Here is a 27,966-nt window from a genome sequence, read left to right on the forward strand (position 1 = left end):
TGCTGTTTTCCTATCACAGAACAGAGCACAGAGTCTGTGAGGGAGCCAGAGTCTACAGGCATTATCGCCTCCTATTTCTTATATTTTGTGTCGTTAGTGGCGCTCCCTGTAGACGCTGCCTGCTGCCAGCTGCTGCTCTAGCCTTCTGGAAAAGAGGGGGGCAATTAGACCTTGTGCCTAAAACAAGGTGAGTCAAGACCTTTTAATAGCGCACTATTTCTGAGCTCCTCGCACATGTGGCCAGTTAGATTTCTGCTGTGCCAGAGAACTTTGTGGCACTGAGGCGTGGAGACTACAGTGTCCATAAGAGCGAAGCAGTGGGTTGCTAAGGAGCGATTTAAAATGTTTTTTTTCTCTCAATAATTAATTTTTTTTTAACTTGTACAAGGTGCTTCACTGACTACAGTATTGTGAAAATATGTTTGCTTGGACACAGATTTCTTCTTTCTCAAACTATTTTTAATATCAGTCATGGATGTCAAGGATAACCTAACAAATTACAGTTTTCAAATGATTGTGTTATTTATTAAGGGGAAAGAAGCTTTGGAAACCTGGCCTTATGTGAAAAAGTAATCGTCCCCTCTTTGTCAAAGCATGGATTAACTGTATTTAACCGCACTTTTTTCTGGGTTGAATTTTATTAGTCACACAGCGGCCGGACTTCTGCCGGACCTTTCCAAGGTTTGAGACTCCAGTGAACCACAGTGAGAGCCATTATCCACAGAGAAAACATGGAACAGTGGTGAACCTTCCCAGGAGTGGCCCGTCTATCAAAACTACTCCAAGAGTACATTGATGACTCACCCAGGAGGTCACAAAAGAACTCAGAATGACATTTATAGCTTTCCAGGCCTCATTTGCCTCAGTTAAGGTCAGAGTTAATGATTATACGATAAGACAGAGAGACTGGGCAAAAATGGCCTCATGGGAGAGTTCCAATGACAAAACCATTGCTGCTCCAAAAGAACAAAAAGGTTCTCTCATTTGCCAAAAAACATCTTGATGGTCCACAAGACTTATTGGCATAGATTCTGTAAAGATGTGTGTACTGTTACATCTGGTGTAAAACTAACACAGCATTTGAGAAAAAAGAACATCATACCTGCTGTCAAACATGGTGGTGGTAGTGTGATGGTCTGGGCTGCTTCAGGATCTGCTGCAATTGATGAAACCATGAATTTGGAAAATTTAGAAAAGCCTTCTAATGTGGCTGAAATTAAATAATTCTGCAAAGACAAGTTGGCCAAAATTCCTCCACAGTGATTTAAATGACTCATTCCAAGTTATTACAAACATTTGATGGCAATTATTGGCGGGAAGGTTGGAACAACAAGTTATTATGTTAAGGGGGCAATTACTTTTTCATATACTACCAGATTAGTTTAGATAGCTTTTTCCTCTTTATAAATAAAATCATCATTGGAAAACCCTTTTTATTTACTCAGTTTATCTTTGTCTGATATTAACATTTGTTTGATGATCTGAAGCATTTAAGTGTGACAAGAAAGCAAAAACAAGGAATCTGAAAGGGACAAACATGTTGTAACAGCACAGTATGTTATTTTCTCACTGCTCTGTAAAACTTTGGTGCTCCTGCATGATAGCTCTGCATTTGGCTCTTTTATTATCTTCAAGGACGAGATTAACTTTCTCTTTCCATCCTACCAGAAAAAGATGAGGAGAGACATTACTATCAGTGCCTTCATTGGTTTATGCTTGGTTCTGAATAGACTGAATGTTTGCTGGGTGAGGTCCAATAAAACAAGGTGAAGTAGTCTAAACACAGACAGCCTTTCCTCTTCTGTCTTATCAATGTCTGAGCAGAAAGATGAGAGGGTATTACACCATTGAAACATATGCACACAGCATGAACGTATTGAGTTAAAGAATAAACCATTTATTTACTAGGCATTTTTTACAAGCATAGTTACAAAGTGCTGTACAAGACATGAAAATCATAAAAATCTAAATCCCAGCAAACAAAAAAGGCCTAAAACATAAATATATTATAGACAAAAGAAGTAAGAACATGCCTAAGAAGGTAAAATATTAGTGCTACTATCACGAAACTGCTTTATATGTGAGCACTAACACTTCGAAATGAAACCAATAAAAAGCTTATTAAACAAGAGTGTTGTTTGAACATCATTAATAACCGGGCCGCTGAACTGATGCTGATTTGGCAATGCAGATGTAAACCTGTCTGCATTAAAGACAGTTATAACTGCATAACACTTTAAAAGTTGCTTTATACGTGTCAAACAATCATTTATTTAGAGTATTAATATTTCAGTCATTTGCTAGTTGTGTGGAAAATAATGTCACAGATGAGGTCCTAACATCACTAATGAAAACCAAAGGGTGTGTAGTAGAGTTCTTTCTAAGATTGGTTTGGTGACATTTAGCTTTCAGTAGGAGTTGTCAGATGGCATAATAAAATCCTCCAGCACCTGACCATGTGAGTCATCCTCTCCCTGTAACAAGCTGTCAATGACTATTGTGCAAACCTCAAGCCCTGAGGAGAACCAGTAGAGGATCTGATTCTCTGCTGGGATCTGCCAACAACAAAATGTAAAACCCATGTAGCAACACCTGGACACATGCCGGTTAAAATGAGTCACTAATTTATGACCTAAAATTTTAGGTTGGAATGTAAAAAAAGAAGAGTAATCTCAAACCAGCAAGACCATCGGTGTGTTTGAAATTCAAGAGTTAAGACTGCAGCATCAACCCTTCGATCACACCTGTAGGTAAATTGTGAGGGTGTAGTCATCTTGCAATCTGATAGTTGTGGGTTTGATTCCAGCTTCCCCCTATCACATGTTGATGTACCCTTGGGCAAGGCACTTAACCCCCAGTTACCTACCGATCTGCATATCAGTATATGAATGTGTGCACGTTAGTCAGTGCGATAGGCTTAATGTGGCTCTAACGAAAAGCGCTTGGAGTACTCAGTACGTCTAGAAAACCAGTATATAAATTCAGTATATTTAACATTGAATTTATCCTCGTCAGATGTTACTAACTTCCTCTTGAACAGCTTTTAAGAAACTTTAATGACATTGTGTGCTGTGGATCACTTCCGGTCTTTCTCGGGACCTCAGTGTCTATGTGTAAGGTGGTCCTCTCACAAAGACACTGTTGGAACGAAGGTTCATCTGAAACTGTACTTCCTGTGGCATCTCAAAAGTACACCCCACCACAGGAGCTGCTGGCCATCTTGTACACTGCCATCACTCAGTCTGTCCTGTCTTCATTCATTACTGTGTGGCTTGGCCCATTCACAAAACAGGACACGTCCAAACTAAAACAAACAATCAGGACTTACCTTCTCTTCCAGCTTGTACAGGTCTAAGGTCAGGAAAAGGGCAGCTAACATGTCTGCAGACCCCACACATTGTGGACACAAACTTTTTAGACTTTTACCTTCAGTGCGGTGCTATAGAGAGACAGTTTTCCCCCCAAGCTGTCTCTGATGAACACAATGAAAACCTTACAGCGGGAGTGGTCGTATATACCGCTCTTTTATCCTTATTTTAAAGTTTATATATTTATACCTACTGTCTGTACACAGTGAGCACTTGAAACCGAAGTCAAATTCCTTGTTTGTGTGCACTGTTTTAATTCTAAGTAATTGTGGAAATTAATCCAGAATTATTTTCCACAATACAGGAACCCTTTGCTGCTCTAAAGACTGATTATACACATATTAACAAAATCTGGAGAGTTGGTCTGCACAATGCTTTTTATGAGGTGCCCAGATATATTGTTCAGACCAGGACTCATTTACTTCTACAGAGCACACTCCTGACATCCTGATCCTTAAAGACAAGATCAGACAGTAGAGAAGAGGAAAACTCCTATTTCATCAGGTTAATTTGATCTCTAAAATCCTAACTATCAAACCCAAGGTAAAAGTTTTGAAATGATCAGCTAGTTCCTTGTCTTAATTAAACCAATTTAGTCTGATGTGTGAATTATGTACTTTCTGAGTGCCTCAGCCTGCTGAATAAAACCACTGTGGTCTACAGGATCAAATGCTGCAGTGGTCTTAAGTAGCACAAGCACATAGCGATGCCCAGCATCACTGACCATCAAAAAGATCATTCTATACCTTTGAAAGAGCTGTTTCTGGAATTTACAGTCTGGCTAATGGAGATTTAAAATGTCATTATACCACCTTTTCCAAAACTACGCCAATAGATCCTGCTTTAGATTGTCTGGTAATCACAAACAAACAGTGAAGACCTCATGTACATGGTGTTTTCTGGTTTTGGATATTTAATCTGTTTTCAGTTCAGATCTTGTTTCAAATTAATCCATTTTTGCTGTGATATGAAAGCAAAAATATATTCTGCAAAATACAGAAAATATCTGAGCAATTGGCTTTTTTAAGGAGTGGCAGCAAGTGAAAAAACCAATGTTATTTTAGTGAAGTGTAGAAGCCTGCCAGGACCTTGCTCAAGCTGTGAATTTTTAATCCTCAGACCAGACCGAAGAGATTCACACTCATCCATACACTGTGACAGACGTAAAGGCCACCTGACCTCGACTCTGCCTGGCTGAGGCGGTCAGGCAGCCATCTGAGGACTGGGTATATACTCATGAAAAATGACAGCCTTCAACCTGGCCAATCTTAATAGATGATCTTGGCTGAGTCTTTCCCAAACCAGGTGCCAATGTGTAAAATGGCCTCACTATGTAGAAACCATACAGTTACTATATTCTGTCTAAAAATAACCATGTGAACAGAAGGAGCAGTTTAAATTGTTTAGTGCTCTGTTTTTATTGATTAGAAACATACAGATTATTAAATTTATTAAAATGTATTTAGATGTAAATGTATCCAACCATTTTGGTCTTTTTTTTATTGTTTTTTTTATGTGTTCTGTCCGGCAGAGTAGCACTCAGAATTGTTGCCCCCATCCCCGGATGAAACGGCAAGCGGAGTAGAACACCACAAAGACCGCCGAACCACCCGGCCAACGCCATCAGCCCCAGCCTCCCTGTCCATAAGAGAAAAATAAAAATAATAATAATAATCCATTGTCTTCTACTTAATAGAGTAGAAGAGTAGATCAGATTGCAGAGCTAACAGATCCAGGAGGGGAACCCAGACATATTTCTGTCCGTCGACACTCTTCATGCATATAGTTCCTCCACCAAGTTTTGGGCCTGCATTCAGTTAATAATTCTAAGAAAAATCAACAAGAACTTGTAATTATTGTAATCCAGGATTAAGCATAAAACATAAAACATAAAAGCAAAGACTACCTTATTTCTACTTTACTACTATATATAGGATATAAAGTCCACCTGTGTGAAATGACAGAAGTTACATTTATCATGGGTTTATTGATCTGTCAGGAATCAATGAAAAGATGTTTTGCTGCCGAATTCTAGCGAATGTCCACTACGATTTTAGAGGCAGAAGACAAAAATGGAGGATTAAAATGCTTGGAATCCCCTGGATCCATCAGCTTTAAGCTCCAAAACCGACACTAACCTTAGCTTATCCAAACATGCATCTGGGATGTCCATTAGTGCTATACAGCCTACACGTCTATAAATATACATATATACTTGTTGCTACACACAGCACCAAATTGTATTAATATGCAAATATTTGTACACTGATCTATTTTTAATTATCTTTACCTAATATGTAGGTAAATTAAAATAATTGCCAGTAATAATGCCAGTAAGGATCCAGGTACTTTTGATGACAAAATTAAAATGTGTGTGCATGGATGCGTAGTGCGATGATGTACTTGTCTGCAAAAAGCTCTCTGTCTTTTGTTCTCCAGGAGATAGAGAGCATCCGCTGCTCTAGTAACAACACATAAATATGCATTAATCTGTTCTGGTTGGGCGAATTTGAAGAACTGTCAAGCATCAAATGTAAAGGTCATGCTTTGCTTGCTGTAAGGGGTAAAATCCTGGAGACCACGGTTAGGGCAACATTTGAATAAACTATGCAAGGATTTACAAGCAGTAACCTTCAGGGCAAAGCACGCCCCCGTCCCCCACCAGGAAGTAGTTACTGTTACGGATGGGTTCCGTCACTAACTTTGCCATCCTGACTCAGGATGTCACTGAGATAAAAGTAAACAGAGCACTGATATATGCTTTGATTAGAATACACTTTGTGTATTCATATTATTGTCTTTGTTTAATCTCAGATTGAATATAGTTCATCATTTCTCCATTGGTTTTTTGAAGAACAAAAAGTCTTTGCAGAGTAAATCTCCTCTTGAATTTTGAGTAAAGGACCGGCAACCTAACCCCCACCCATCTCTGGACCATGACAGCCAGGCAGAATGTGGCAGGTGGAGGTCTTTCAGGCAGAGCGAGGGGTGACCTTGCCACTTTATTTCCCATTGAATCGGCTTGGTTCACAACACAGTGCCAGATTTGTAACTCCACGGACAGCCATAGTGAGCAGAGGGCTGGTCCCATCCCCGGTCTCATCGCAGCCCTGTGGCAGCAGATGCCACATGGCCGCCCCAGAGCCTTCAGCCAGCTAGTAGACGTAGGCGAGCGCCAGCCGGGTCACCGGAGCCCATGTCTGTGTCATGCAAAGAGAGGGCCTTCTCAGCAGGCGGCCCGGCAGCATGCCGTCCTGTCCTGTCCCCCTTTCATGGAGGAAGTGTGTAACAGCTCATTTGTACGTGCTTTGTGTAGATTAAAGCAAGAGTCTGTCAAAAGTAATTAAACGCAATAGAGTTTATCGCTTTATAGATTACTGCTCTAGACAAAGCTGTTACATACCTCCTAAATGTACAGTGGTGTGAAAACTATTTGTCTCCTCACGGATGTCTTGTATTTTTCTTTTTTGTCCTGTTTAAATGTTTTAGTTAATCCAACAAATTTTCATAAAGTCATTGTGATTTACCACATTTTTAGGTGAGATTTCACCAGGCACATCTGTCAGACCTGTAAAATAAATAAATCACTAAAAAGGAACCTGTCTGACAACTTGAAGTAGGCTTTTTAATTTATTATAGCTGCTTTTTAAATAAATGTTTTTTGTTAATGTTTTACAGTCTCAATCAGTGCTGCAAGAAGCACAAAAATACAGTTTTTGATTCAGGATTTATTAACAATATCAAAAAACTGATCAACTGAGTTTTTAAGAATTGAGTCTGATGACAGATTCTGGGGAAACATTTGCTGTGACTGCAGCTATGCTGATTATTGACTTTCTGATATGCTGTCACAGTCAGTTACAGTGAGCCTTTGTTGTGAAACTTTTACTGCGTTTTGTCTGCAGCAGATGAACTTCAGTGTTCCAGAGAAAGTTTTGAATGATTGTTTAACCTTCATAAGCTCGCCGCCTACCACCTGATGAAAGCAGTTCTTTCCTCCTAGCCTATCTTATGCCTGGATCAATGTTGGTGCTATGAAAGAACCAGTTTTTCAGTGTCACAGCCAAGCCAGAGTTTGAAATGCTTAAAATAGAAAGATTTGGTAATAAGCAATTGCTAGTACCAGATGAGCACTGGAACCAGTTAGGTGGGAACAAACTTTGAGAAATGTATGTAACTCCTTACCCCAAAATCACTAGCAGATTGATGGCAGTAGTCCCCATCGCTTCTATTAGCACTTCAGAATATAAGAATGGTAGGATATTAGTTGTCAACACCACTAATAATTCCGTTGCGTTGCTTTAAATGACCTAAAACCAAAACAGCAATCTCTTACTTGAAGATTTACATGCTGTGTGCACTTGCTGTTATAAGTAATCAGTCCTGTTATCCAAAGTAAATCATTAGCCAGTTAAGCAGTGGTGTAGCTGTTTTTTAAAGCAGGTCAGCTTTAAGCCCTCCTCATGTAACGGCTCTGCTGCTGAGCCTCCAAGCAGACCACATTCCATGCTTCCTCACTCAGCTCAGTCAGCTGAATCGACTCTTGAGCAGTTGGTCATGCAGTTTCTCCCTCACAAAAAACATCTATTATTTTCTAAACAACATTGAATGGCAATCTAATCTAAATAAAGATGATTTACTCAATTTAAATGTTGGTGAAGCTGCAAGTCAAAATGTTAACCTCTTGTTTTTTTCTCACATAAATCCTGATTTAAAAGCTTCACTCCAAAACAAACCCAGCTGGATGAGGTTCTTGATGTTTCCTGTCCCCAATGCAGCAACTTAAATATGTGGGAAAAAGGTGTTAATTGTGAGATTCAATAATCAGTTCTTTTTCTCTATAATAAAATGATACAGGAGGTTGGAATGGCAAGCCATATTTAAATTAGAAGGGACAAAATAACCATTTGGACTTGGTACAGTAATAGCATAATAAATTATGTTCTTCTGGGGACATTGCTTGAGGAAATGTTTTAAAACGCCCATGGGAACCAGCACTCATCAATCACACATGGTGTGGTTTGGGCTGTTGTGATGCCCAGCGGACTTGAGGCTGCAGAGCAGCCAGTAATCTAAATGGTGAGACTGAGCTCCAGGGCCCCCATGGGGCTGCCCGCTCTATCGCCTGCAAAGAAAACAGATCAGGGTAGAAGGATCAAGGTTTGTTTTCTCCCTTTTCTAGGTCATTATTTATTATGTGAAATATCAACGTCCTTGGCTGCAGCATGGGATCTTCCTCCCCCTGCAATTGACAGATCTCATTATAAGATAAACGTGACAAAGATAGCTCATAATGCTTCAGAGAAATGTAACACCATTAGCAGGTCATTGTCATCGTTCTAATGTGTCCTTTTAAGCTGCTTAGTGAACTGGTGCTGAAGTGTGATACAGGGATTAACCTATCAGAGAGTTGCTGCGGAGGAGTTGAGCTGCCATTGATGGAAATTTTTGGATGTGTGGTGATATCTTCCCAGGCGCTGTGCAGAGTCATGGTAGAGCCTGATTCGTAAACATACTGAGGTATATGGTTGAGGATGTCTATAGGGTATAGGCATACATAAGACTGGAAGTGGTGTGTCTGAATTTCTTCATGGATCAAATATATGCATACTGATTTTTTTTATACCAAGAAATTATCTTGCCATATTTATAATTAGGTCATTAATTGGTTCCTGCTGTCAGTTTCATCCAGTAATACAAAATAACTCTACAATATGAGCACTCACATCACATTTGCAATACTTTTACTTTTTTTTAGGAAAGGGTTTGATCTAACCAACTGTTTGTAATGTGTTGATTGGATACATACCGTATAATGTGGGTGCATGTCACCTAAATTAATTAATGAGTAAATTTTAAACTTGAATTGTGGAAATAACTCCCAAATTTGGTAAGAGGAAAATTGGTCCAGGGTTAGGTGATTTTTTATGCATTTATTTTTCTTTTTTTGTTTGTTTTACCAGAAAGTATGCACCTTTGAAAATTCACAGTTATTCATTCATTACTTAATTTTTCTATCTATGATTGGAAACTGACACAGTTAAACTTATGATTTTCACTGCCTCGTCAATCATTTAGTTAAGGATCACATTAACATACGGTGCCTTCCAAATGTTTTCATACCCCCCTTTGATTTTTTCTGTTTTGTCAAGTTACAACAACAAACTTGTAAAAATGGATTAGAACAAGGATACATTAAATATTATTTCAAATAAGAATATGTGGTATGCAGATTCAATCCCTTCTGTGACCAACTACCTTAACTTACTTAATGAGTAAACAGACAAACATAACTGGAAGCTAACGGAGTAGCGCGCAAACTAGCAGCCGGCGTACAGCAACCAGCAGACTGTAATGTGCAAGCAAATTAAATCACCAGAAAAGGTGCTAGAAAGACAAGTTATGCCTTGTTAGAAAGGTAAGTGTCCCTAGTTTGTTATGATGAGACATGTGGGGGTGCTGCAAAGAAAAAGGTGCTTTTTGTTTACAGAGTGAGCAATGTCTAAGGGACCCTAAAATGTCATCGCCTGTGTTTAAGTTGCAGTAAAACTAAAAGGTATTTTTGAAAAACTCATTTGGGGAATTATTTTGTGATGATTAAAGCCTCGTCTTGCGATATATTTAAAAAAAAAGAAATTGGTGGAGTGTTACCTAGTCTTATAGACCACCAAAAAGGGGCGTGACCTAGCGTTGCTGTCTGGCTTAGGGGAATATATTAGTACTGCAGAAAACTAAAACTCTAAATGAACCATAGTGAAACATGGTGGGAGCATCATGCTGTTGGGATGCTTTTCTTCAGCAACAAGATATTCAGAGTTTATGGGAAGATGGTTAGAAAAAAATGTATCCTGGAGGAAAACCTGTTAGATGCTGCAGAATACTTGAGACTGGACATCTTCTAGCAAGACAACAACCCCTAACACACAAAAAGATCTACAATGCACTTGTTTAGATAAAGTATATCCATGTGTTAATGACCCCAAACACACCTCCAGGCTGTGTAAGGGCTATTTGACCAAGAAGGAGAGTGATGGGGTGCTGCGCCAGATGACCTGGCCTCCACAGTCACTGGACCTGAACCCAATCGAGATGGTTTGGGGTGAGCTTGACCGCACAGTGAATGCAAAAGGGCCAACAAGTGCTAAGCATCTCTGGGAACTCCTTCACAACTGTTGGAAAGCCATTTCAGGTGACTACCTCTTGAAGCTCATCAACAGAATGCCAAGAGTGTGTGGAGCAGTAATCAAATCAAAAGGTGGCTACTTTGAAGAACCTAGAATATAAGACATATTTTCAGTTGTTTCACACTTTTTTGTTCAGTATATAATTCCACATGTGTTAATTCATAGTTTTGATGCCTTCAGTGTGAAGCTACAATATTCATAGTCATGAAAATAAAGAACACTCTTTGAATGAGAAGGTGTGTCCAAACGTTTGGTCTGTACTGTATACGCAAGTTGGTTGACACATACAGCCCTCCAACAGAAAAGTATTTTTATAAAGTATTGATGAGGTGTTGTTGTATACAGAAGCATGCCACCATTTTAAGATTTTTATCCATCCATCCATCCATCCATCCATCCATCCATCCATCCATCCATCCATCCATCGTCTTCCGCTTATCCGGGGTCGGGTCTCGGCGGCAGCAGCATAAGCAGAGAGACCCAGACTTCCCTATCCCCAGCCACTTGGGCCAGCTAGCCCGGGGGAATCCCAAGGCGTTCCCAGGCCAGCCGGGAAACATATTCCCTCCAGCATGTCCTGGGTCTTCCTCTGGGCCTCCTCCCGGTGGGACGTGCCCGGAACCTCAACTGGCTCTTCTCGATGTGGAGAAGCAGCGGCTCTACACTGAGTCCCTCCAGGATTACTGAGGTCCTCACCCTATCTCTAAGGGAGAGCCCAGACACCCTGCGGAGGAGACTCATTTTGGCCGCTTGTATCCAGGATCTTGTTCTTTCGGCCATGACCCAAAGCTCATGACCATAGATGAGGGTAGGAACGTAGATCGACCGGTAAATCGAGAGAATTTACCGGTCCTAGGTTTCTCTTTAGTACAGTTGATAAACTTACACAGAGTCATAGCTCTGTTGAGCCATCCATTCCCTTAGCTCTCAGCAGTCATGACTTTATGGGATTCTTCCAAAATAAAATTGATTCTATTAAAAAGAAAATGTTTGACATACTCCCGAAGATGATTACTTCTTCATCAGCAAGTGAGACAACATTTGAAGTAACTGTAAAACCTGATCTGTGTTTGGACTGTTTTGATCCTGTGGAGATTCCTGAGTTATCAGAAATATTAGCTTCATCTAAACCTTCAACTTGTATGTTAGACCCAATCCCAACCAAATTATTTAAGGAATTGTTCCCTCTGATTACCAGCCCCATTTTAGATATGATTAATTTATCCTTAGTAAATGGATATGTACCACAAGCTTTTAAGGTAGCTGTAATTAAACCTTTACTTAAGAAACCTTCGCTTGATCGAGATGACTTGAAAAATTACAGACCTTTATCCAATCTTCCATTCTTATCTAAAATTCTTGAGAAAATTGTTGCTAATCAAATGTGTGAGCATTTTCACAGCAATGACCTGTTTGAAGAGTTTCAGTCAGGTTTCAGAGCTCATTATAGCACTGAAACAGCTCTGCTGAAAGTCACTAATGATATTCTTATGGCCTTTGAATAAATAACTGAATCTGACTGCACTGTTCAATGATTAGGATTAATTGGAATGTATGTACCCGACTTTTGTGAAGTGCCTTGAGACGACATGTGTTGTGAATTGGCGCTATATAAATAAACTGAACTGAATTGAATTGAACAACCAGAGCCTTAAGGTACTCCGGGCGAATCTCATCCACCCCTAGGGCCTTACCACTGAGGAGCTTTTTAATCACCTCGGTGACCTCAGCACCAGAGATTGGAGAGCCCGCCCCAAGGTCCCCAGGCTCTGCTTCCTCAATGGAAGACGTGCTGGTGGGATTGAGGAGGTCTTTGAAGTACTCTGCCCACCGAGCCACAACATCCTGAGTTGAGGTCAGCAGCACACCCTCACTACTGTAAACAGTGTTGGTGGTTTACCTCTCCGCCGAGCATTGTACTCCCCCAGCAGAACAAGGGAGTCCTCCGGAGGGGCGCTCTCCAAACACCCCCTCCAAGGACTCCAAAAAGGGTGGGTAGTCTGAACTGCCGTTTGGTGCATAAGCACAAACAACAGTCAGAATCCGTCCCACCGAAGGGAATCCCAACCTACAGGCGACAAGATGGGCGGCAACAAGTATACCCTAGCTCGGCGCCTCTCACCAAGGGCAACTCCAGAGTGGAAGAGTGTACAACCCCTCTCAAGGAGACTGATTCCAGAGCCAGAGCCGTGCGTCGAGGTGAGCCAGAACCTCTCAACCTCGCACACCAACTCAGGCTCCTTCCCCACTAAAGAAGAGACATTCCACGTCCTAAGAGCCAGCTTCTGCAGCCGAGGATCAGACCACCAAGGTCTCCGCCTTCAGCCGCCACCCATACCACAATGCACCCGACCCCTTTGGGGTGCAAAGCCAGAGCCGTGCGTCGAGGTGAGCCCGACTATTTCTAGCCGGAATCTCTCTACCTTGCACACCAACTCAGGCTCCTTCCCCACTAGAGAGGAGACATTCCACGTCCTAACAACCAGCTTCTGCACCCGACCCCAAAGTGGTCAGGTGCATTGTAATGTACCTGGTCATGATGCAGCAGAACACTGTGATTTCCACACCCTTGATCCCAATACACATGCATTTTTCAAAAAAGGACTTTATCTGAAGTGACACATCTACTTCAATTATGTGGCAGAACTTTTCTTTCCACAAAAATCGCTTTCTCATGTTTGCCCCTACGTATCATACTAATTACAATACAACAGCTTACATTATAAAATCTTGAAGCAGCAGCTTAATGAAAGGTGAGAAAAACAAAATAATGCTTGCTGCCAAATTACATAAAATAACAATATTTCAGCCACATTTCCTAACTGCATAAATAATGATAAAAACTGCTTTGATTTAATTTACATATGATATTAATCTTCAAATGGCAGCGCAATCCATAGCCATAAGCATCCTGGTAATTCTTAGTGAAATAGTAATCATTTCTCTGGGAGCTTTTTATTCATTTGTTGGGCATATTTAGCCGGGATGGATGAGATGAATAGAGACCCTAGATGTAATTTCATCAAAATTTAAAGTTTTGGGGTATAATTTTCAGCTTTTTTGGATTTGTTGAAGTTCTTATTACTGAGGGTCGGCTTCTGAAGTTATGCTGTTTACACTAGAATATCAGACAATATGTGAACCAACAGTCCACCAAGCCACAACACAGTAGTCACCGTAATGGAAATGTTTATTCATCTTTGTTAGGAGAAGAGGTCATGTGATCAGGGGATAGCAATTATAGCATACGCTTAATTACATTAGCAACCCCATGTCTTTTCATATTATCTCTGACGCAAAAAACACAGAGAGAGATTTGATTATGTTAATAAGGTGCGTTTTATACATGGTAATGGAGGCCCAGTTCAAAGCCATTAGTGCTATGAGGAATATCCATTTGAGTGTCGGAGCTCTCAAATGCAGCTCAGCTCAAAGTGCACATTGTTTAATGGTATTGATCAACGGTCTACTGAGCTCCAGGGCTTTTGCTCATTACTGTGTCTTATTCATGCTTTCTTGGATAATGATGCCCGCACAGCAATTACTGCCACAACCATTTAGATGATCTTAGAGAGAAATCATGGGGGTTAAGGAGAGGAGCAAAGAAACAGAACAACAATTTGGCAAAATCGGAGAGTAAAAAAATCGCTATCCATAGGAAAATGTCAGCTTTTCCAACAAATTTTTCCACAATGATTAATCTTTAAATCTTGCTTTTTTAGTGGATCCAAAATAGAGAGACAGATGAAAGAGGACTAAAAGTACAGAGGTCATCTGAAAAACAGTTTCAGCAGACTGCTTGAACATCTGAGATGTCAGTGCGTGCTGTACTAGAAACGGCAAAAGATACTGTGAAGAACCATCAAGCTTCTTGATCTATGGTGGAGTACGCTTATTTTTTAATTGCCGCTAAAAATATTAATTTGATTTAAATTGTATTCCTTTAATGCCACTGGCAGTATAACTAATATTGAAGAAGCATTTAGTGACAGTGATTTTAAAGGCATTTATGATGCTGATAATATTTATCTAATAATAAGTAATGATGTACTTTAAGGATCTGAGTTTTATAAGAAGTATTACTCTTGTCATAATTTGTGATGCACTAATTAGATATTTTCTGTCTTGTACTGATTTCCCATTTTCATAGAAGTCTGAACTGCTGACTGATTTATTTTTCTGAAGACTAAAACACACCAAGGAAGGAAAATGTGCCACAGGTTCCTTGATAAAGGTACTATTTATAATCCAGCAAAATGTGAAGTCACCCCATTTATGCATATGATGGACAAGTAATTGTTCACAACCAGCTGGCTAGCGAACGAGAAGTACCAACTCATGCCAACTCTTTAACCACTCCAACTCAGCTGAGAATCTATGCAAGCAGGACTTTATTCACATCCAAAGGTACGATAATGCAGGCCAAATACTCAGAGAAACATGGAGATGAATTCAACTTCATCCACTGTTAAAAAAGTAAAGAACTAAGCAAAAGCAGCAGCAGGAATGGACCCTGACTGAGCTTATTTTCTATTAAAAATTAATAAAAGTAAGCCTTTCATTAAAAAAGCAAAAAACAATGCTTACTAATGAACAAACATTCATAATTGCTAACTTAGGCTCAAACATATTTTTCACATGAAGAGCTGTTTAGTACCAGCAAGAGCTCGCTTGACCAAGGAAGTCGGGCCCAAAAGATCCAGATCTTTGAAAAGAGCCGGACCTTTCATCATTAATAGGTCCCCAACCTTCAACTGATTTTTACTATACTAGAAAAGGTGTACTCTTAGTCCATCTATAGACCAAACCTGGTGTTTTTTTAAGTTTGGAAGATTTTATTACATGGTGGAAAAAACCAAGATTTTTCAGCAATGGACCCGCAGATCACTAATCAGAGCCGATCATGGGGTTATTGCACGGTTCCAGTTTCTGGCTGATTGGCGCATTTCTACTTTCAATTGTCAGCTTTTTAAGGTGCAACAGACTGACAAAAACTGCAAAGGTACAAAATGGTAAACGGGAAAAATGACAAGCGACAAGTAGGGTGGGATGAAATGATTGGGAGTGAGTACAAGTTGGGGTTAGGAGCCAAGCCATTTCATACCTATGTACTTAAACCATTTTGTATCAGTTTATTCTTCTTTGTAGTTAAGTATTGTCATCTATTTTATTCAGAGTATTATATAAATAAAGTCTTAAAATGCTCAAACCTGACATAATTTAATATATTTGTGTATTATTTACAGAAAGCATTGGCGTTTCACTTAGTTTTTGGTGTACATCCCTGTTTGGGTGAAAGAATCTTTAAAAATATAAAATGTTATGAAACCTCCGGCTTATTACAAATGTTTGTCTGAGTGACATAACCATATTCCTTACAGTACACTATAACTACAATATATACACTGCCTGGCCAAAAAAAAAAGTCACCACCTGGATTTACCTAAGTAAATTGGTACGAGTCTCCCATTGGATAATTACTGCATGGGCGAGTATGTTTCAGCTGGCAACAAGTTATTTAACCCAAACTGGTGCAATGAATTGCTTCTCATTTCTTGAACAACCAGGTTGAAAGACACATCCCATGGTCGTGGAAAAGATGTCAGTCTGTTTCAGAAGGGTCAAATCACTGGCATGCATCAAGTAGAGAAAACATCTCACGAGATTGCAGAAACTACCAAAATTGGGTTAAGAACTGTCCAACGCATTATTAAAAACTGGAAGGATATTGGGGACCCATCGTCTTCGAGGAAAAAAGGTGGCCGGAAAAGTCAACAAACCCTAAGGTAAGGCGTATTCGTCACTTCTTGTTTTCACTGTTGCACTCGGTGGATTGTTTGGTATGTAAAGGCTCTCTCGTTTGATCTGATTTCTCTCTACTGTGATATCTCTTACTTCTTATAATACATAAGCACGTTAAAACACATACTTTCTGTTGCTGCATTTAACGTTTGGGGACTCTCCGTGTCTTACACGATTTTCTAGTAGTGGTAAGTCGTCGCTAGCTTAGCGTTAGCTTTAGCTCCACCATGGCTACCCGTTTTCTACCTGTTTCTCTCTCTGAGTCTCCTCCTCTCTCTTGCTCTCTCTGTCAGATGTTCATTTACTCCATTGCCTCCTTTAGTGATAATGGTAGGTGTAATAAATGTAGCATTTGTGTAGCTTTGGAGGCGAGGGTGTCGGAATTGGATCCCCGGCTCCTCGCTGTTGAAAAAACCAGCAGATAGCCGAGGCCCCTTAGCCAGCATGCATCCGACCGAGGGTAGCTCCCTGTAGCAGTCCTTCAGCAGAGCCCGCGCAGCCGGGGCCTCAGGCCGACTGGGTGACAGTACGTAGAAAGCATAGTCCTAGATCCCAGCCCTCTGGGCGTTTCTAACAGATTTTCTCCACTCAGCGACACACCCGCTGAGAAGAGAAGACAACTCTGGTAATTGGCAGCTCCATAGCCAGAACCGTGGCACTAGAGACACCAGCGATCATAGTCAAATGTCTGCCAGGGGCCAGAACGGGCGACATCAAATCCTACCTGAAACTGCTGGCTAAGGATAAGCGTAAATACAGTAAGACTGTAATTCACGCTGGCGGTAATGACACCCGGTTACGTCAATCGGAAGTCACCAAAGTTAGTGTTGCTTCGGTGTGTAAGTTTGCCAAAACAATGTCGGACTTCGTAATTTTCTCTGGTCCCCTCCCCAATCTGACCAGTGACAACATGTTTAGCCCCATGCTGTCATTCAACTGCTGGCTGTCTACGTGGTGTCCAGAAAACAATGTGGGTTACATTGATAATTGGCGAACATTTTGGGGAAAACCTGGTCTGATCCGGAGAGAATCCATCCCACTTTGGATGGAGCAGCTCTTCTTTCTAGGAATCTGGCCAAATTTATTAGTTCATCAAAACTCTGACAACCCAGGGTTAAAACCAGGAAGCAGGGTTGTAGTTTAATACTCCTCTCTGCAGCTTCTGTACTGCTACCCACCCATTACCTTATTAAGACAGTGTTTCACCCACGGCCAAAATTGAATAGATTAAAAAATAATCTAAAAGGAGGAAATCAGGAAAATCTAATGAAAATAAATACAATTCAGACTAAAAAGAAAAATAAAACAATTAAATGTGGCTTACTGAACACAAGATTTCTCTCTTCAAAGACTTTGCTAGTTAGTGACCTGATTTGTGACAATCAGATTGATTTATTTTGCCTCATAGAAACCTGGCTGCAGCAAAAGAATTATGTTACTATAAATGAGTCAACTCCTACTAATTATTTAAATTTTCACATACCTCGAAATACCGGGCGAGGAGGAGGAGTAGGAACCATTTTTCAGTCCGATTTATTGACTAATCCCAGACCAATTAATAGCTGCAACTCTTTTAAATATTTAATCCTTAGTTTTCCTCATCCAAATTGCAAAGCACTAAAATCACTTCTGTTTGTTGTTTTGTACCGTCCACCAGGTCCTTACTCTCAATTTTTAGATCAGTTTTCAGACCTTTTATCTGATTTAGTGTTAAATACAGATAAAGTTATTATAGTGGGGAATTTTAACATTCATGTTGACACTGAAAGTGATAGCCTAAATATAGCGTTTAATGCTATCTTAGACTCAATTGGCTTTGCACAAAACATTAACAAACCTACCCACCTTTGTCTTCATTCTCTGGACCTTGTGCTGACATATGGCATTGAGTGTAAAGACATAACAATATTTTCTCATAACCCTGTCCTGTCTGACCATTTCTTAATAACCTTTGAGTTTAATTTAACTGAGTACTCCACACCTGAAAGAAAATTTCATTATAGTAGATCATTATCAGACAATGCTGTAACAACCTTTAAAGAATCTGTCCCACTTTTGATTTCACCCATCATTAATAGAAGAGAACAAGAATAATCCTAGGTTTCTCTTTAGTACAGTTGATAAACTTACACAGAGTCAGGGCTCTGTTGAACCATCCCTTCCCTTAGCTCTCAGCAGCCATGACTTTATGGGATTCTTCTTAAATAAAATTTATTCTATTAAAAAGAAAATCTTTGACATACTCCCGAAGATGTTTACTTCATCCTCAGCAAGTGAGAAAACATTGGAAATAACTGCAGAACCTGATTTGTGTTTAGACTGTTTTGATCCTGTGGAGCTTCCTAAGTTATCAGAAATATTAGCTTCATCTAAACCTTCAACTTGTATGTTAGACCCTATCCCAACCAAATTATTTAAGGAAGTGTTCCCTCTGATTACCAGCCCCATTTAGGTATGATTAATCTATCTTTAGTAAATGGATCAGAACCACAGGCTTTTAAGGTAGCTGTAATTAAACCTTTACTTAAGAAACCTTCGCTTGATCGAGATGACTTGAAAAATTACAGACCTATATCCAATCTTCCATTCTTATCTAAAATTCTTGAGAAAATAGTTGCTAGTCAAATGTGTGATCATTTACACAGCAATAACCTGTTTGAAGTGTTTCAGTCAGGCTTCAGAGCTCATCATAGCACTGAAACAGCTCTGCTGAAAGTCACTAATGATATTATTATGGCCTCAGATAATGGACTTGTGTCTGTACTTGTCCTGTTAGATCTCAGTGCTGCATTTGATACAGTCGACCATAATATTCTCTTAAAAAGGCTGGAATATGCTGTAGGGATCAGGGGAACAGCGCTACGCTGGATTAAATCTTATTTGTCTGACAGATTCCAGTTAGTTCATGTAAATGATAAATCATCTTTAAACTCCAGTGTTAATTGTGGAGTACCACAGGGTTCAGTACTTGGGCCAATTCTCTTTACTATATATATGCTTCCAATAGGTCAAATTATCAGGCAGCATAGAATAAATTTTCACTGTTACACTGATGACGCTCAGTTTTACTTTTCCATGAATCCTGATGAGCCCAACCAGTTAGATAGACTACAAGCATGTCTTGAAGACATACAAATTTGGAAGACTTTACATTTTCTGCTTCTAAATTCAGACAAGACAGAAGTTGTCGTCTTTGGAGCGAAGTCTTTAAAAAAGAACTGCTTAGTCAATCACTTAACCTGGATGGCATTAAATTGACCTCCGGTAATAAAGTAAAAAACCTTGGTGTTATTTTTGACCAGGACATGTCATTTAAATCCCACATTAAACAGGTTTCTAGGATTTCCTTCGTTTACCTCTGGAACATTGCCAAAATTAGAAATGTCCTATCCAGGAGTGATGCTAAAAAAACTAGTCCATGCATTTGTTACTTCAAGGCTGGACTATTGTAATTCTTTACTATCAGGATTTCCACAAAATGCAGTTAAAAGCCTTCAGCTGATTCAAAATGCTGCAGCAAGAGTTCTGATGAAAATTTAAAAAAGAGATCATATTTCTCCTATTTTAGCTTCCCTTCATTGGCTCCCTGTTAAATCCAGAACAGAATTTAAAATTCTCCTCCTCACATATAAAGCCCTTAATGATTTAGCTCCATCATACATCAGAGATCTGATTGTTCCATATGTTCCTAACAGAGCACTTCGTTCTCAGACTGCAGGTATACTGGTGGTTTCTAGAGTCTCTAGAAGTAGAATGGGAGGCAGATCCTTTAGTTATCAGGCTCCTCTCCTGTGGAACCAGCTCCCAGTTTTGGTCAGTGAGGCAGACACCCTGTCAACCTTTAAGGCTAGGCTTAAAACTTTCCTTTTTAATAAAGTTTATAGTTAGAGTGGCTTAGGCTATCTTCCTTATTTTTTACCTCCGCCTTCCACCCTCCCTGTTGGACGGAGTAAGGGGGAGTCAGGTTTGGCCTAAACCGGCTCAGTTATGGTTGAGGTGCAAACACACCCTCCATTTCTGCTACCTGTATGACCCCTTCTCTTTTCCAATGGTTATAATCAGTCTGACAGAGAGAGGTATCCCGATCCTTGTGGTTTTTAGTATAACAATGGCCAACAGTGGGCTCTAGATGGACAAACTTTATCAATTTATTATTTTACTTAGTGCCCCTACACGTGGCCCATTCTGGGGTGGCCGAGCTCTGGCTCTTGGTGGTTTGGTCTGGCATCCCCGGCGGCCCCGCGCCATGGAGTAACTAATTATATGTGCTCTCTTTCAGACTCTATCCTTGAAAACTGGCTCAAAGTTTATATGTTCTTTCTTTCTAGATGACACGACTAAAGGAGCTACATCCATTAACATTTACTTTTCCTTCCCATAGAAAGTACTCCTGGATCAGTGCTTCTTTGTTCTCTTTGTGTCTCTCCTCTGTTCTCTCAAACCCCCAGTCGGTCGTGGCAGATGGCCGCTCACACTGAGCCTGGTTCTGCTGGAGGTTTCTTCCTGTTAAAAGGGAGTTTTTCCTCTCCACTGTCGCTACATGCATGCTCAGTATGAGGGATTGCTGCAAAGTCAACGCCAGTGACTGTCCACTGTCTCTACATGCTCATCCAGGAGGAGTGAATACTGCAAGTCACTGACTGGATGCAATCTGCTGGGTTTCCTTAGATAGAAAAACGTCTTATCCAATTTGAATAAATAACTGAATCTGACTGAACTGTTCAATGGTTAGTATTAATTGGAATGTATGTACCTGACTTTTGTGAAGTGCCTTGAGACAACATGTGTTGTGAATTGGCGCTATATAAATAAACTGAATTTAATTTAATTGAACTCCGGGCTGTTTAATAGTGAAAGTAAGAGCATTTCCACACGCACAATGTGAAGGGAACTCAAGGGATTGGGACTGAACAGCTGGGTAGCCTTAAGAAAACCACTAATTAGTGAGGCTAAATGGGAAAACAGGCTTCAATTTGTTAGGGAGCATAAAGATTGGACTCTGGAGCAATGGAAGAAGGTCATATTGTCTGATGAGTCCAGATTTACCCCGTTTCAGAGTGATGGACTCATCAGGGTAAGAAGAGAAGCAGGTAAAGTGGTGCACCCATCACGCCAAGTGCCTACTGTACAAGCCTGTGGGGGCAGTGCTATGATCTGGGGTTGCTGCAGGTGGTCAGGTCTGGGTTCAGCAACAGTATGTGTTCAAAGAATTAGGTCTGCTGACTACCTGAATATACTGAATGACCAGGTTATTCCATCATTGGATTTTTTCTTTCCTGATGGCACGGCCATATTCCAAGATGACAATGCCAGGATTCATTGGGCTTCAATTGTGAAAGAGTGGTTCAGGGAGCATGAGACATTATTCTCACACATGGATTGGCCACCACAGAGTCCAGACCTTAACCCCATTGAGAATATTTGGGATGTGCTGGAGAAGGCTGTGCTCAGCGGTCAGACTTGGTCAGACTCTATCATCAATGAAAGTGGCTGATGAAAAAATAATGCAACACTGCGTGGAAATAAATCTTGTGACATTGCAGAAGCTTATCAAAACAATGCCACAGCGAATGCGAATGCATCAAATCTAATGGGGGTCCAATTAAATATTAGAGTTTAGGACCTTCTGTTTTTTGGTGGCGGGTTTTTTTTTTTGGCCAGGTAGTGTAGTTGAAACATGTTATTTACATACACTGTATAAAAAGACACGAGCATTTTATCTCACTGTCTGACAATAAAACCTAAACTTTTAACTTCCTGGCTGATGTCTAGAGATGTTCCTTCAATCTTTCCACATTCAGTTAAGCCCAAAATGATTCATAATCCTGTCAGATTTCTGTTTACAGTAGTCCTAATTGTACCAACATGTTTCATGTGATTGGAAGCAATATTAACATTTTGCAGCGGTGGAGTCTTGACTTGAATTTGACAGATAATCTGTGGAAAGAACTAAAGATTAGGGTAATGGCAAGGAGGACTTCCAACCTCAAAGACCTGAGGCTCTTCACCAAAGATAAATCATCAAAATACCAGAGGATGCTTGCAAAAAGCTGCTCAGCAGTTATAGGAAGGGCTTTGTTGCTGCAATGCTAATAAAGATTTTTACTTTAATTATTGAGAAAGGCACAAATAATCTTTGAGGTGCCATTTTAAAAAAATGTAAATAAACTGTCCTTTTTCAATTTAAAAAAAAAATATTTTGAGATATGTATTTCTCATTTCCTACCAGAAACAAACTATTTGGTTAAATGTGAAATGTTAAATGTGAACACATGCTGTTGGTTGAGGATTTCTCACTATTTGACCAATCATGTATCAGAACCAATGAAGGGGAGATTTTTTGATTTCAAACTCTGACCGCTTGACTGTTGCATCTGTAGTCAAAATGCTATTGTTCTGTTTGCTAATCTAGCCGAGTCTCTCGTGTCATCTCTGCCTATCTGCCTTGGTTTGGGTTTCTGTCTCTCTTTTACCGGTTCCCCCTCAGCCGCCCTCCCACCCGTCTTCCATCTCACTATATCAATGAGGCGGCAGACATCCCAGACCTGCTCAGTCAACTGCTTCAAGATTTATTCTTTGCAACAAATCTGCAACAGCTGGAGAGCCGGGGAATGCATGTAAACTTTGTGTGTGTAATTTGGTGACAAGTCAGGCTTAATCAAGCTCCCAGTGGCTGGATGAGAGGAGCGCAAGGGAGCGGCATATGGGGACTTGAGTGGTGAACAGGCAGTGGGCAGGGAAGGAGACACAAAACTGTGCTCGTGTGCATTAACATACCATGCAGTGGCAATGGCAGGCCAAAGTTGAGCCAGAAATTAGCCAGCCAGCTTAGTCTCAGACAAGATATTTAAATAGGTTCTGCATCTCTATCAAGAACCTGTTTTCATTTTGTTAAGAGGTGTAAATGACAACATATTTGGCTTATAGACAAGAGCTTGATGTGGTGTACAGTTTAGCACAAAATATTAATGGCAAAAAAGCCACCACAACATTACTGTTGAAAGCAATCTTGTCTTAACCAAGATTACCTATTTGCATTTGTTGTTAAAACATTGAGTTTTCAACAAAGATCTTATTTTGTGGAAATTTGATTGTTTCCTTTGAGTGTTGCTGGGACTGTCTCTGCTTTCCTGGAAATGTGGCCTAAACTAAAGAAATTGTATGTCAAAAAAAATAAATTTGGAAAATGTTTTGTTTAAAGTTTTATCTAAACGTACGAATGTGTGCTACACAGTATGGTATTGAAATTGTGTTTAGATATGACATTATTAAAGCATCTTGTAAAACTATCGTATGATGCTGTTTGCTTTATATTACTGCTACTCTCTACTGTTATTGAATCTAATAGGAAAACTGCTTGCATCACTATAATATACTGAATATAGTTTCAGAATAATCAACACTGTAAGAAAAATGTAATTTTTTTTTATTGATTCATTTTATTGATTTTTTCATGATTTTTTCTCTCTTCAGGGTCTAACTGTGCACAAATAGCAACCTTGATCCAGATCTCAGTTTATAGGTCATATTTCTATTTAACTTTATGGAGCAGAAGAAATTTGTTATAGAGATGTGATTTTTTTGTACAGGGGACAACTTGCTAATTTTACAAAATCTATAAGAGGATAGTATAATAGTACTTATTATAATAGCAGTTAAAACATGTCGTTTACCCTTCCAGCTGTTGGGTGGTCATCCATTATTTACACCAGGAGCAGAGGTGATGCCATGCTGCTGTGTGAAAGAGCTGGTGCAAAAAACAGGTAAAACAATTACAAAATGATGAGTGCAGTTAGCACAGCTAACATGAAAACTCAAAGATCAAAACAGAGCAACACACACACACACACACACACACAGACTATATAACACGTGGACATGTCTAGACATTTTGCAGAAAATACAATGCCTCAGTGAAACTAAAACAGCTAAAATTGAGTCATTTTGATTCAGAAACATCAACTATGTTCAACGTTTGAGTTTTGCCTCATTCATAAGCTATTTGTCAAAGTTAATAGATTAAATATTTATTATGTTTAGCCAAAAATCGAGGCTTGAGAAAATGAAGCCAACTAAAAGCTATGATGGTCACTGGTTCTAAACAAATTGAATTTATTTAAATCAAGTTAAAGGCTCTGATGTGAAATCATAAATCTACTCTGTTGGTTATGAAATATTCCCCTTCACCTTACAGCTGTGATCTAAATTATAATGATGAAGTAAACACATAAGGCAGAAAAGACTCAGTAGTGAAATGTGGCATTAAATGTTATCGCAGCAGGAGGACAAAAGCTGTGGAAAGAGACAGTCTTTTTGGAAGTGTCCTACACTAAGATCCACTTGTGTGGTAATTCCAGCTGTCTCTGGAAGGAAATCAGTCTCTGGTATAAAATAGTCACAGTTAGATACAGGTTTGGGTAATATTTCTCACCTATTCGTCACTGTGGCTCTGAAGGAAAATGAGCTTCTAACTTGACTTCAGTATATTTCTCTAATTTTATTTTATGATATACTAATACCAATGCACTATACAACACCATTGTGCATTGGCTAGATGTTAAATGCATGACTTCTAGGCATTGTTTGTAGCTTTGTGTCGTCTAGTATATGTAGCATTACAGTGTGAACAGCAAGCTTTTAGATTTACAGCAACTGCTGTAACTATGGAACATTCAAATGCAAAATTAATGAAATATCTTCCTGCAAAGTATTTTAATGCAGTTCTGAATCTGCATAGACCTTAAGAACAAACACTCCCTTACACAAACAAACACAAATGTTCATGAGCATGTACAATTACCATGGTGTTGAGTGCTGGGTCACTGATGGGGCCTTAGTGTTAATAGCAGGGTCTGTTGCTGAGCTGCAACAACAGCTGGGTTGGTTTGCTTTAACATAGCACACAATACAACATATTTAATGACGAGGACAAGAGGGAGGAGAATAAAACAGAAGCAACAGTTCAAAGTGTGTAACATGTCGTTTTCTAGATTTATTCATTTTTTGTTGTAGCAACTTGATGCCACACAGCCTTGATGGGATCAGGTCAGATTGATAAGTAAAATGAGAGATTTTGGATTTATGAGCATTTTTCCAGCAGGGTTTTGGGGGTTTAGGAAACATCCTTGCATAGATGTTTTACCCATGGCATTATCACTGTGATAACATGGTCAAAACAATAGCAGGGGAAACCTTAAACTAATTAGACATAAAGTTATGACCACCTTCAAAATAGTTTCTGTTTTACTGCCACAGCAGACCCCTAAAGGTGTGCTGAGGTATCTGGCACCTACATGTTAGCCACTAGATCTTCTAAGTTCCAAGGTTGGGGCTCCTTGGATGACACCCAACATGAGCTATAGGTGTGGAGATGCTTTGACCCAGTCACCAAGCATCACAATTTTGTCCCTGTGAAAGGGACCCAAATTGTTACTCTGCCCAATTTCCTTGCTTCCAACACATCAACTTTGAGGACCTGCTGCCTAATATATCCCACTCACAAGCAGGGGCTAAGAAGAGAACATCAAGACGATTCACTTTACTTCCTTTTTTTCCAGATCGATGTGTGTTGAGTATTAAGAAAAGAAGAGGGTCATGCTTACCTTTACGCTGAAAAGATGGAAGTTTGCTGTGACCCAGCTACGTTCAGTCGGTCTTTCAGATCCTAGAAACCTGAGCGGCGAGGCGGTCTTAATTTGTTGTGCTCCTAATTTTAACAAATTGTATTTTTACAAATGATAAGTCAAATGTTGTAGATGTTAAATGATAATTGATGGATGGATTTATTACAATCACTAGTTGCATCAGAATAAGCATAAAAACACCTTTAAAAAGTAGAGAAAGGGAGAATAATGAGTGCTTCATGTGAAAGTGTTGTGTGAGGTTGGGGAAATGTGCGTCTGTTTTGTCGTGATGCATTCTAGTTTCTCCACATGAACACATGGTTAGGTATTTACCAAGCCATCTGCTAAAATCGCCTGGCTGAATTGAGCTGACATCCAGTTGCTAAGGAAATGAATGCTTTTCAAAGAGGCCAGCCAGTATTGCACACCTGTCAGTGGAAAAGGACCCAGTCTCCCTCTCATCCTCTCCCTCTTTCTTCATCTCTTCATGAATGTGTATCTAAAGCTCATCACTCGTATACAATGTTAAAAAGTAATGAACATTTAATGTGACACCTAACATTGTTTCTCCGAGGAGAAACTCCTGTGCAAATTGTAAATTTGAAGTGCAAACCTAAACTTTTGGCAGCACGTACTTTTTACTTTTAAGAAATCACAATAAAACTGCTACAGTGTGCAATGGCTGAAAACGGAATGATCCAACATGGATGTGCACTGTACCAAGCTTGATGAATACTAGCCGAGAAGTGTGCCTGTGAAATATTTCACAGTTGGGACACATCAACAAGCAGGTGGTTATGATTGCTTTTGTGTCACAATCCCGCGGCCTGCAGCTACACACTTTTCCCAGAAGAAGATAACGCAGTTGGAGAAGTGTGCCCAGCTCGCGTGATGAGTTTCAGAGGATGTAGCTGCGGGGCAGGGCTTGACCTTCGGAGAGAAGCTTTGTCATCTCGGCCTGAGTGCTGAATCCCTGTCTGGGTGACACCTATAAAGGTCACTGCAGGTGCAGGGGCATGGTCATAAATCAACACGGGGACCTGGGAGATTGTGTCCTTTTGGTCCCACTCCTGCTGTCCTGCTTGGGCCTTGACCTATTTTCAACAGAAGAAATTATATTATGAAAGGTAGTGTTTATAATACAGCAAACTGTTTCTGCATTGTTTTATAAATATAAGATTAAAAACTGTTTAATGATGTCAAAACAATTCAGCAAAGAACTAGATTCCTCCTACAGTGTTTGCTATTTCATTATGATGTATTGTCCATTATTTCAGCGCCATACACTAAATATTTTACTGCAACAAAAATACACTAATCGCTTTGACAACACTGACCGGCCACTGTGAGGATCGTGTTCTTTGATTTCTCCAATGTTTTTACTTTCATCCAGCCTGGACTTTTGAGGGACAAACTGGAGCTGTCAAGAGTGGACCACCATCTCTCCCAATGGATACTGGACCACCTCACTGGCCACCTGTAGTATGTGAAGACATGGGGCTGTGTCTCTGACAGCTGGTCTGCAGCACAGGGGTACTGATATAGATGTGGCGAAGACGCCTTATCGAAGTTTTAACTGAGCATCAGAATGGTGAAGGACTAATGGTTTCTGCTGCCAAATGGCCTGGTCTGAGAACTTCACAAACTGCTCATCTACTGGCATTTCCCCTCCCAACCGTCTCTCAGGTTTACAAAGAATGGTCTGAAAATGAGAAACAATTTCCAGCTTAAGCTGAACTGGACCCTGCAACATGACTAACCCAAAACATACCAGTAAATCCATTGAGAACTAGCTGATAAATAGGAAATGGAAAGTCCTGGAATGAGTCAAGGCCTAGATCATGGGATGCTCTGATGTGACCTATAAATGGAGTGTACAAGCAAGAAACTCCCCAAACATCCCACAGCTGAAAGTAAGGAGTGGGCCAAACTAGACCAGCTACCGGGAGGTAAGGTTTCTTAACCTTTTTTCTCAGTTAGAAAACAGAT

The 27,966-nt window shown here is 40.0% G+C and overlaps 3 long non-coding RNA genes across 3 annotated transcripts in view; 2 read left to right on the forward strand and 1 right to left on the reverse strand.

Annotated features, from left to right (window-relative positions):
- Positions 1-9,586, forward strand: LOC124855432. Its single transcript, XR_007035083.1, has 3 exons — positions 1-187; positions 645-4,673; positions 4,900-9,586. It is a non-coding gene; the product is annotated as an uncharacterized LOC124855432 (long non-coding RNA).
- Positions 4,884-26,339, reverse strand: LOC124855433. The gene is made up of 4 exons (XR_007035084.1): positions 25,957-26,339; positions 25,155-25,242; positions 24,028-24,101; positions 4,884-5,006 (listed from the first exon to the last, which is right to left on the reverse strand). It is a non-coding gene; the product is annotated as an uncharacterized LOC124855433 (long non-coding RNA).
- LOC124855430 overlaps positions 14,167-27,966 on the forward strand; it is a 25,370-nt gene continuing 11,570 nt past the window's right edge. Inside the window, exons 1-4 of the long non-coding RNA XR_007035079.1 lie at positions 14,167-14,433; positions 14,703-14,786; positions 16,120-16,338; positions 27,371-27,926. This is a non-coding gene — a long non-coding RNA (uncharacterized LOC124855430). The remainder of the gene's footprint in view (positions 14,434-14,702; positions 14,787-16,119; positions 16,339-27,370; positions 27,927-27,966) is intronic.

The sequence above is a fragment of the Girardinichthys multiradiatus genome, chromosome 19 (assembly GCF_021462225.1).
Source record: "Girardinichthys multiradiatus isolate DD_20200921_A chromosome 19, DD_fGirMul_XY1, whole genome shotgun sequence".
NCBI classification, from domain to species: domain Eukaryota; kingdom Metazoa; phylum Chordata; class Actinopteri; order Cyprinodontiformes; family Goodeidae; genus Girardinichthys; species Girardinichthys multiradiatus.